The sequence below is a fragment of the Cnephaeus nilssonii genome, assembly GCF_951640355.1.
Source record: "Cnephaeus nilssonii genome assembly, chromosome: 24".
Classification (NCBI taxonomy): Eukaryota; Metazoa; Chordata; class Mammalia; order Chiroptera; family Vespertilionidae; genus Cnephaeus; species Cnephaeus nilssonii.
The window spans coordinates 14,395,627-14,407,561 of NC_137095.1; positions in this window are offsets into that span (position 1 = coordinate 14,395,627).

Sequence of the window (11,935 nt, forward strand, 5' to 3'; positions counted from 1 at the left end):
GAAACTGGGCAGCACCCCTGGCAGCAGGCGGGTGGCGGTGAGGAAGCCTAGTTAAGCGGATTCACCAGGTTCCCAGGGTCATAGCGGCCTGCGCGCTTCTCGGAGACACGTAACTCGGGGACGATGATCGTGTCCCGTGTGTGGTTGCGCCGCCTGAGCAGCACGCGTGGGAGCGTGGAGTTTGTATGTGATGCAGAGAGCGGTGTGTCCCTGGCCCTGACCTCCGGGTCCCCAGGCATCTCACGCTGAACCTGTGCTGCGTAGACACAACCGACAGGTGGTATCCATCCAAAACGGGGCCCTCGATGAACCCTGCTGTGTAGGTACTGGGGTTTCTTCACAGAGGCGCCCGCATCTGATGGTTGATGTTCTCTGGCTAAATGCATGCTTTTTCTTTTCTTTTTTTCTTTTTCTTTTGAATATATATTTATTGATTTCAGAGAGGAAAGGAGAGGGAGAGAGAGAGAAACAGCAATGACGAGAGAGAATCATGGATCGGTTGCTCCTACACGCCCCCTACTGGTGATGGAGCCTGCAACCCGGGCATGTGCCCTGACCGGGAATGGAACCGCGACCTCCTGGTTCATGGATGGACACTCAACCCCTGAGCCACGCCGACCGGGCTGTATGCGTTTCTTAATGCTCTTGATCTCCAATAAATCTTCTTCTGATAAATTAGATTAACAGCCATTCCTACCCATTGCCGGCTGAGTATCCAATTATATACATTTCATTCTTACAAATCTTTGTTAATGCCTAGTTACTTACAGATTTATTTAGTTGATAGAGTAGTGCTATAATATAAATCTTTACTAATGTGCAGTAACTTATAAATTTATTTCATTGATATAGTAGTGCTATCATATAAATCTTTATTAATGCCTGGGTACTTATAGATTTATTTAGTTGATATAATAGTGCAATAACATAAATCTTTATTAATGTGTAGTAACTTATAGATTTATTTAGTTGATCTAGTAGTGCTATAATATAAATCCTTATTAATGTGCATTAACATAGATTCATTTCATTGGCATAGTAGTGCTATCATATAAATCTTTATTAATGCCTAGTTACTTATAGATTTATTTAGTTGATATAATAGTGCGATAATATAAATCTTTATTAATGTGCATTAACATAGATTTATTTAGTTGATAGAGTAGTGCTATAATATAAATCTTTATTAATGTGCATTAACATAGATTTATTTCATTGATATAGTAGTGCTATAATATAAATCCTTATTAATCGGTAGTAATGTATAGGTTCATTTAGTTGATACAGTAGTGCTATAAATTCAAAAATCGCTGGAGAGATATGAATTAATACAATATGTTTAGGCAAAACCTGTCGGCACTTTTATGCAATTATGTTCTCCAAGTCCCCAGTTCTATGGCCCTCCCCAGTAAACGTGGAGCCATCGATTTCCAACACCCTTCCCTGATGGCCTTCGTGCTCCCCCGCGGACCTATTTGTTCTGGCTTCAGCGTCGCACACACTGACAGCCATTAGGAAGAGGAACTCGGACGGAATCATGTGGGGCATGGAAACTGTCTGGGGTGTTATCCTTAGAGCAGCGCCAGCAAAACTTGCTGGTGACCTTGACCTCGGAGGTGGCTGCGGCCGGCAGCCTGTTGTCTGCGGTTCTCAGAGGGCTGAGCGCTGCATGAACGAGCTGGGCCTCCCTCCCCCCATCCCCCAGCCCCCCCACTTCCTCCCCCCCCCCCACCCCGCTTTGAGTTTTCCCAGTTACTCTGCGAATCAAATTACGGGCACCTCGGCCGGTTCTCCCTGAGAAACAGCAGATCGTACTGTAACCAAATCGGACCCTCTCGGAAAAGCCGCGTGCGGCCGCCGAGGACTCTTCCTTCTCAGGCCGAGGAGAAAAGGGCCTTTGTTTTGAGGATCAGCACCTGGAACACGTTATCCAAGAGGGGGGTTGGGGCGGGGGGGGGAGCTCCCCGGACCCAATCACACCCCTGCCTGTGGAGGGCCCGCCCGCCCAGAGCGTCCTCCTGGCTCTGGCTCCCTGGGGCCCAAGTTCATCAGACCTTGCAGAGGGCAGAAGCCACGTGCAGAGGGAACCGTGCATCTACACGGGAAGGATGGCCCGGCCGCGGTGGCTCAGTGGTGGAGCTTCGACCCAGGAACCAGGAGGTCACCGGCTCGATTCCCTGTCAGTCAGGGCACACGCCCGGGTTGCAGGCTCCATCCCCAGGAGGGGGCGTGCAGGAGGCAGCTGATCCCTGATCCTCTCTCATCATGGATGTGTCTATCTCCCTTCCTCTCTGAAGTCAATAAAAATACATTTTTTATTGATTTTTTTTTCTTTTTTTAGAGAGAGGGAGGGAGAGAGAAACACCAATAATGAGAAAGAAACTTCATCCATTGGCTGCCTCCTGCATGCCCCCTCCAGGGATGGGGCCCACAACCTGGGTAAGTGGCCTGACCGGGAATCGAACCGGGGACCTCCTGGTTCATCTCCTCAGGGCGATGCGGTACATGAAAAATCTTCCTAATTCTATATTTTAGCAGGAAACCAAAGAAAGGACCAGGAGAGTCACCGTGCCAATCTTGGGGATAAATAAAAGCCAACGCGTGGGCGTGGGCCCTAAATAAACGGGTCCTATATTTTAAAACGCCTCATCACATATTTGCCGAAGGGATTTCTGCACCGCGTGGTAAACATAACAGACGTCATATATGTTTTCCTCTGAGAGCTATAAACATAAAATTAAATATAAAACACTCAAATGTTTGTTTGTTTGTGTTGCTATTAATCCTCACCCGAGGATATTTTCCTATTGGTTTTTAGGGAGAGTGGAAGAGAGAGGGGGAGACAGAGAGAGACATCGATGTGAGAGAAACACATCGATGGGCCCGGGCCTGGTCGGAGCCGGCAACCGAGGTACGTGTCCTTGACCGGAATCGAACCCGGGACCCTTCGGTCCGCAGGCCCGGCGCTCTAGCCACGGAGCCACACCGGCCAGGGCCAAGCACTCCATTTTTTAAACATGGTGTAGGGAGTTCCAGTCCCTAAGGTTCATTTTTCTTGGGGTTTGTGGCTTGTGTGACCCGGTCTAGGCACCGGGACTTCGTGTAAGAGTTCTAGTAACAAAACCCCAAGAAACGAGAGGGGCTTGTCTTTGTGTCTGGGGGTCCCACCTCCCAGCCGTCCACCCAGCGCAGAGCACATGCCTTCCGTGGGCACGGGGACCGCGCATCGCGAAGCCGATCTCTCATCGTCCTTGTCCCATCCACGTCCCGCCCACAAGCCCAGGGACCCGGCCCCCTCCGAAGGGAGTCCGCGTCGCCCGGCCGCCAAGCTCGGTGACACCGGATCTGGAAACCGAGCAAGCGAGGCCGGCCGCCCGACGTGGGCTCGCTGGGAACGCAGAGCCGCAGGTTCGATTTCAAAGGGCACGGCCTCGTGACCGTCTGTGCCCGGCCCTCTCGGCGTCCCGTGAGAGTGAACATCCTTCTAACCCAGGGACGAAGCCAACGTGCTTGGAGGCAGGATAAAGCGTCCGAGGTGTGTCCTGCTCGTGACACCGGCTTAGACGGGTGAAAAATCGCACCAGGCGCCTGGAAGCAGAACCCTGGGCAGGAAATAAATAATAGCACCCCGGCCCATGTTGTTTTACTTTATATTCTTTACTGATTTCCGAGAGGAAGAGAGAGAGAGAAACAGCAATGATGAGTGAGAGAGAATCATGGATCGGCTGCCTCCTGCGCACCCCGACCTGGGGATCGAGCCCACAACCCAGGTAGGTGCCCTGACCGGGAATCGAACCCGAGACCCTTCGGTCCGCAGGCTGATGCTCTATCCACTGAGCAAAACCAGCTAGGGCTAAAGTCTCCTTTTAAAAAATATTTCTTTATTGATTTCAAAGAGGAAGGAAGAGGGAGAAAGAGAAACATCGATGATGAGAGAGAATCATGGATCGGCTGCCTCCTGCACCCCCCCCACCCCCCATTGGAGATGGAGTCCGCAACCCGGGCATGTGCCCTGACCAGGAGTCGAACAGTGACCTCCTGGTTCACAGGTCAATGCTCAAGCACCGAGCCACGCTGGCCGGGCATCTCTGTGGGTTTGAAGCGCCTACGTTTCGGGTGTTGGTTACTGCAGCAGAACCAGACCTATACTGACTAACACGGGATACGCAGGCATCTCCCATTCCGCCACCTCCATCTCGTCCCACTTTGGGGGCCCCAGGAAAGCCAAGATGTTCCTCGACGTCGGGGGGATCCCACCCTTCCTGTGGGTCGCCTCGAGCCTCCTCCCGGAGCGGGATGGCGGGCTGGGCACTGTGCCGCGGCTCCTGTGACTTGCTCCCCGGTGGATGGATGGGGAGAGCTTGCCCCCGAGTCAGAGGAGCGGGAGGTGCTGGCTGCGGGCGGGACCCAGCTCCCAAGGTGCACGTCGACACGGACTGACCCTTTTGCTTTCTTTTCTGGAACCTCCGAGGATGCGAGGGGCGGGGGGGCAGGGTGGGGGGAGAATTCCTACGTGGCCGCCCAGCACACAAAGGCCCGTTAAGATCCGTTCTCTTTCCTTTCCTTCCCCATCCGTCCCCCAGGATCCGTGTGGTTTCCCACTTCCGACTCCGCGGGTCCTGCCCTTGTCCGCACGCCCTGTGGCGGCCCCTCCCGGCCCCTCCGCGGCCCCCTCGCCCTCCCAGCCCCCGCAGAGCCGCAGCCTCCTCGTTAAGAAGTGTCGGAAAACTGCGGGCGTGAGTAATGAGCCTGTGGACGCCCGTGTCCTAATTCAAGGTCAACGGGGAGAGTGATGAGAGGCGGCGGGGAGGAAAGGGGTGCCCGGGCCCTGGGCCCTTGTGCCCTCGCAGAACCAAAGCCCCCGTCGGTGGGCGTGTGTTCAACCCGATCCACCGGCATGGGACCCGGTGCCCAAAGCCCAGCTCCCAGATGCCATCCCGGCTCAGGCCACCGTTTTTTTTTTGTTTTGTTTTTGTTTTAAACCCTCCCCCAAGGATATTTCTCCATTGCTTTTTAGGGAGAGTGGGAGAGAGAGGGAAAGACAGAGAGACACAGCGATGTGAGAGAGACACAACCATGGGCTGCCTCCTGCACGTGCCCCAACCAGGGCCCGGGCCGGGGAGGGGGTCTGCCACCGAGGTACGTGCCCTTGGCCAGAATCGAACCCGGGACCCTTCGGTCCGCAGGCCGGCTCTCTATCCACTGAGCCACACCGGCCAGGGCTATGCCACACCTTTTTCTGCAGCCCCGTCCGTCCCAGCCCAGGGGCCCCGCTCAGAGCTCAGGGCGCCCCATCCCAGCGCAGTTCCTCCACAGACACCTTCTGCTCTCAGACGCACTGTTGTGCCCGGCCGCCTTGGCTCAGCGCTGGAGCGTCGACCTAGGAACCAGGAGGTCACGGTTCGATTCCCGGTCAGGGCACATGCCCGGGTTGTGGGCTCGATCCCCCGTCGGGGGCGTGCAGGAGGCAGCCGATCCATGATTCTCTCTCCTCGTGGATGTTTCTCTCTCTTTCTCTCCCTCTTCTCCCTTCTTCTCTGCTATCACTTAAAAAAGTAATAACAGCCCTGGCTGGTTTGGCTCAGTGGATAGAGCGCTGGCCTGTGGACTGAAGGGTCCCAGGTTCGATTCCGGTCAAAGGCACATGCCTGGGTTGCGGGCTCGGTCCCCAGCAGGGGGTGCGCAGGAGGCAGCTGATCAATGATTCTCTCTCATCATTGGTGTTTCTATCTCTCTCTCCCTCTCCCTTCCTCTCTGAAATCAATAAAAATATATTTTAAAATAAAAGTAATAACAATGATAAGATGCATTGTTGTGCCAACTCCCTAAGCTCAGGAATGAGGGCACGGAGCTCCCCTGGCATGGCCGGTCCCTGCGGGCATTGCCGCTAACGAGCTGGGCGGGGCGGCCGCCCCAGGCCCAGCCGGGCCTCACCCATGCATCGAGCTGTTGCATCCGAACGGGGCCGAGTCAATTTCCCCCCGAAAGCGACCCGGAGCCCGCTTCCTGGGAGAGACACAATGCAGCCATTGTCTCTGCCCTCCCCTCCGCCCGCCAGCCCCAAGCACGGCCACCACCCTGTGCAGAGCCGGGCTGCTGTGCCCGAGCCCCCCCCCCCCGCCCCCCCAGAAGCAGGCTCTCCCCCAGGCTCTGTTCCCACACTGGCCACGCGGCCCGGGGAGACTGTCTTCCCATCTTAGGAAGGAGGCCGGCTTGCGACACGGGACCCTGGCGGCCGGGGCATCTCCGGGGGAGGCCACAGGCACCCCTGGGTCTGGGCAGAAGCCAGGCTGCTGAAAGCCGGGGAAGAGGCTCCGGGGGCCGGGGGGCCCTGGATGAGGACAGAGAGCGGGCCCCCAAAGCAAGCTCCCTGCCAAGGCGCCGGGCCGCTTACCCAACCGCTCCCTCCTAACCATCGCCCGGTCCCAAGGGCGCGGGCCGGTTTCCCAGAAATGGCTGAGACGAGAAGGAAATTCCTTTCACACCCATCCGATGCCCCCCCGCCTCGCCCCTTATCTCTGGCGCCCTACTTGGCGTCCTGAAGCATCAATGTGGGGAGAGAATGGGCCAGGGGAGCCCCGAGGTGGGGAGGTGGGCAGAGGGGGGCCTGGGGCAGGCGCAGAGCCAGCACAAGGTGAGAAATGGGGGAAACCTGCCCTGGCCGGTGTGGCTCAGTGGATAGAGCGTTGGCCCTCGGACTGGGGGTTCTTGGGTTTGATTCTGGTCAAGGGCACATACCTTGCTTGCAGGCTCCCCAGCCCCGATAGGGGTTCATGCAGGAGACCACCCATCGATGTGTCTCTCTCACTTTGATGTTTCTCTCTGTCTCTCCCTCTCCCTTCCACTCTCTCTAAAAAAAAAAAAATCAATGGCCCGGCCGGCGTGGCTCCGTGGTTGAGCATCGACCTAGGAACCGGGAGGTCACGGTTCGATTCCCGGTCAGGGCACACGCCCGGGTTGCAGGCTCGATCCCCAGTAGGGGGCGTGCAGGAGGCAGCCGATCCATGATTCTCTCTCATCATGGGTGTTTCTCTCTCTCCCTCTCCCTTCCCTTGTGAAATCAATAAAAAATATATTAGAAATAAACAAATAGATAAATGGAAAAATATCTTCAGGTGAGGATTATCCACCAGTCGATGCTCCATCACTGAGCCACCCCGGCCGGCCGGGCGGGGGGAAGGGTTTTGCGGGGGGAAATGAAGTAGACACGAGGTGACGTCTCAGGCAACGTGTTGCTTATAACAAGGGTAGAAGCACCTGCTACCTTGCAGGGTGGGGTTGGCCTGTCTCTCTGCAGCCGTCCCACCTCCTCCTCCGCCCCCCTCTTCCCCTCGCCCACCCCCCATTTTGCAGCCCGCTGTGCACGGTGGGCACTCAGAAAATACTTTGACAATGAAGCCATCCCGAAGGGGCCGGCCACCCAAGGGCCCGCTCGCTCAGCTCACTCTTGGACGCTGGCAAGGGTGAGGTCAGCCGCCAGGCATTCCTCGCCGTGTGTTTCTCCTTAACGATCTAAGGGAAGGGTGGACGCACAAACGCAGCCCAAGAATCCCTTGGCTCCGGCCCGGCGAGATGAAACTTTACAAAGTGATTTAATGCGGGGTTCGGCTGTTGCCTGTTAAAGCCGTGTCCTGCCTCCGCGGAGACGGGAATCAGACCCCGATCGCGACGGCGTGGACGCGTGTTTAGGGAGTTTCAGCTCACCGTGCAAAGGAGACACAGTAAGCGGCTTGCCCGAGACTGGACAGCAGCCCAGACCTTTCATGCGAGTTGGAAATACAGCCCGGCCGGCGTGGCTCCGCGGCGGAGCGTCGACCGATAGACCAGGAGGTCAAGTTCGATTCCCTGTCAGGGCCCATGCCCGGGTTGCAAGCTTGATCTCCAGGAGGGGACGTGCCCGAGGCAGCCGATCCATGATTCTCTCTCCTCATGGATGTTTCTATCTCTCTCTCCCTCTCCCTTCCTCTCTGAAACCAATCAAAATATTAATTAAAAAAGAAGAAGAAGAAGCAGCTAGTGGGCTTTGCGGGCTAGCCTGGGCACGGGTACCAGGTAGCGCTGGCTCTGTGTCTGTGACCCAGTGGGAGTGGGGGCGGTTCTGATGCCAAGGAGCTTGTGCAACGCCCCTGACTGTCCTGGGGGAATTCCTGCTTCTCACCTGGGAACCAACTTCCCAGGCCATTTCCTACTCAATTTGGTCTTGCGACACCTCGTGGCCAACCGGAGAAGTGCAGCGGGATGGATCCCTGGGCTTTGCAAGCAGGTGCAAGGGCTGGTGCTGCCTGGGGTCGAGGGTGGGCTGAAATTCAGAGGATCTGAGGGGTCCGTGGGATCTATAAGACGCACGTGGGGACCACGCACAGTCTGTGATTCTGGGTTGTGTTCCTGATATTGATGCTTCTTTAAAATGACCGGCGAAAAGCCCACCTTGTCCAATCCATTGCCTTTAAATTGATCAACGATGTTTGATGATAGAATAGAATAGAACAGAACAGAATAGAATAGAATAAAACAGACTAGAATATATAACTAATGTAATATTATATTATGTTATGTATAAGTAATATAATATATAAATAATATAATATATAAGTAATATGGGATAGATTACAAACTCAATGCTTCCAAGCATGCTCAAAATAAAAAGCACTATAGATTTGAAAATGCTATATAGGTAACTAATTAATCTATTCCCTTGTGGGTGGGTGGTTGTTTTAAGGTCACCCTAATGCCAGATCAAAAAAAAATTATATAAGCCCAGCTGGCCTGGCTCCATGGTGGAGCATGGACCTAGGAACCAGGAGGTCACGGTTCGATTCCCGGTCAGGGCTCATGCCCGGGTTGCAGGCTTGATCCCCAGGGGGGGGGGGGCGTGCGGGAGGCAGCCGATCCATGATTCTCTCTCGTCATGGATGTTTCTCTCTCCCCCACTCCCTTTCTCTCTGAAATCAATAACAATATATATTTTTAAAAACTGGATGAAAATGGACATAAGTTGGCATCCCATCTGTTATGCCTCCATGTATGATAAAACGTGTGATGTATAGAGTCTTTCTGATGCCAGGGGACCCTCAAGAGGACTGTTTGGGTGACTCTGACCCCACAGAGGCACCACGACATACAAAAGCCACACACACACACACACACACACACACACACACACACCAGGCTGTCCCAGGAGAACACAGATCTTAACAGCTTCTCCACTCCCCACCCCGTGTCCACCCCAGGCTTGGAATCGGGGCAAACGTCCAACGGAGATTATTCGATAATGGACACTCCTTTACAAGGCGTCCGGCTAGGAGGCAGAGGGAGGTCTTGTCTCTGTGGGGCTGGGGTGGATGGCCAGGCCCAAAAGTGATTCTCCAGACGAACACACTCAAATTTGCTTTCAAATATTTGGGGTTTGGCAGTGGCTATCTTGCCACGCCCCCTTCCCCGCCGACACGTTCTCGGTACCCTTGTGGATTCCCAGGGAAATGGAATCTGTATGTTTCTGATTCCCTTCGGCTCCCCTCAGCACAATCTGTTTAGCGAGAGCCACTTTGTGTCCAAAAGAATCTTCTGGAACTCTTTTCTCGGCCCCGAAAAGGACTTCCCTTCTAACCAGGAAGTGCATTTTGTCCCGAGTACATTGAACTCAAACCCCAGGACCCGTGGATTTTGAAGAGGGTTGGAGAGTTTGCCAACACCTTCTCGCATCACTGAGAAAGTCCGGTGATGGTCTGGAGAAGGGGGAGGGGGGCGTGTTACATTTAGGGAGCTTCAAAATGGAAAGTCTGGCCCTGCCGGTGGGGCTCAGGGGTTGAGCATCGACCTAGGAACCAGGAGGTCACAGGTTCGATTCCCGGTCAGGGCCCACGCCAGGGTTGCAGGCTCGATCCCCAGTAGGGGGCGTGCAGGAGGCAGCCCATCCATGATTCTCTCTCATCATTGAGGTTTCTATCTCTCCCTCTCCCTTGCTCTCTCTCTAAAATCAATAAAAGCAACTTTAAATAAAAAAATATAAAGAGAGTTCACCTGGGGTTCATTTTATTTTTTTAAAGGTGCAGCGTGGAGGGACGCTGCTAACATTTTGTACCGGCACCTTCGCTGGGCTCGGCCCTGCCCCCTTGACCTGGGGCTGCAGGACAGGGGGCTCCCCGCGGTGAAAGAGGGGTGCAGAGGGAGGCAAGAGACGCCCCTGCGCCGCGCCCTGCGCCGCCCACCCCCACGCGTCTGTCGGGCCTAGGTTCCTCCCCTCGCGGGTGGTGTCTGGGGCAGGTGCCCACACGCCTCTGCTTACTCACCTGGAAAATGGGCAGAAGCGCCTCTTGCATCCCTCCCACCGCGGGGCCAGGCGGGAGCAGAGGTCGCTGCTGGTCTCGACAAGCCCGGAACCAGGCCGGTCCTCTGGTGTCCGGGGACGAAGGGAGGCCACCTGCATCCCTGACCTTCCTGGTGAGCCAGTGGCCAGCGGCTGTCCACCCCCTCGGGGCGAACAGACTCCTGGAGACCCCGCCCTGCCTGCCTCCTCCCCTCCATCCATCCGGAAGTTAATTCATGAACAGCTTCCTCTACACATGTTCAGATATTTTTCAAAAATATATATTTGTATTGATTTCAGAGAGGAGGGGAGAGGGAGAGAAACATCCATGATGAGAGAGAATCATGGATCGGCTGCCTCCTGCACGCCCCCTACAGGGGGATGCAGGCCGCAACACAGGCATGTGCCCTGACCAGGAATCGAACCGTGACCTCCTGGTTCCTAGGTGGACGCTCACCCCCTGAGCCAAGCGGGCCGGGCCCACCTATCACCCATAGCAGCTCAGGACCCTGTCACTGGGCCAGAGGGCGGGGGTCTGATGAAGGGTTTGCAAAAGCTTTTAAGCTCCCTCCTCTACCCAGAGCACCCAGCAGCGGGGAAAGGAGAGATGGGCGGGGGGGGCAGAGATGGGCACTGAGCCCCCCAAAACAAACAGGAGGAGCCTCGGACAGCAAGGAGCACCCCATCACTTGCAATTACTCCCGGAAGGAGCCGGACTGAGGGGCTGAGCATGGCTTTGTCCCCGAGGTCAGGCCCCATGCCATTGTCCCAAAAACTGGAGGGAGGACATGTATGAGACGGGCTTCCTGTCTCAGATGGGAGCTGGGGTGCATCGCTGCATTGCTGGGGCACCTCTTTCTTTTTTTTTTTCTTTTTTCTTTTTTTTAAGTGAGGGAAGCAGAGCCACGCCCTGCCCCTCTCCTGTGGCGCTTTCAAAAATGCCCACCGCCCGGCCCGTGTGGCTCCGTGGTTGAGCATCGCCCTAGGAACCAGGAGGTCGCGGTTGGATTCCCGGCCAGCGCATCTCTTTTTTCATTAAAAAAAATAATAATAATAAATGCGGTCTAACATTGCCTCCCGGCGCGGCCCCGGGCTGCAGGGCCGTGTCACCCTCTGAAGGTCAAAGGCTCCGGTCGCTTTTCCTCCGCCTTTTGCCCTCTTGGCGCGCGAAGGCCCCCGGGCCCCGGGGGAACTCCTGGCCAGCCAGCCCGCCGTCCCCGCGTGCGGATCCCGGACGGGCGCGGAGCGGGCCCCCCGGGCGGCCGGGCGCGCACGGCTCGAGCGCGGCGCCGGGACCCAAGTTGGCCAAGTGCGCGCGGCGGCGGCGGCGGGCAGGGGGCGCAGGTGCCGCGGGCGCATCCGGCCGACTTCGGGGAGCCAGCCGGGCGCTGCGGTCTGCCCTGGCCCGCTGCCCGCGCCCGGGGACTTTCGGGATCCGGTGGCGCTTCGGGGAGCTCCCTCCAGCGCAGCCGCCTGGGCGGGGGAGCTGGCGGCTGAGTGGCCCGGCTCCCTCCGGGGCGGCGGGCGGGGTGGGGTGAAGCGGGCCAGCCCCCTCCCCTCCCTCAGGCCCTCCCTCCTTCCCATCCTGCAGCCAATTAGACGGCCCCCGCGGGTGGGAGGCGTGGGGCT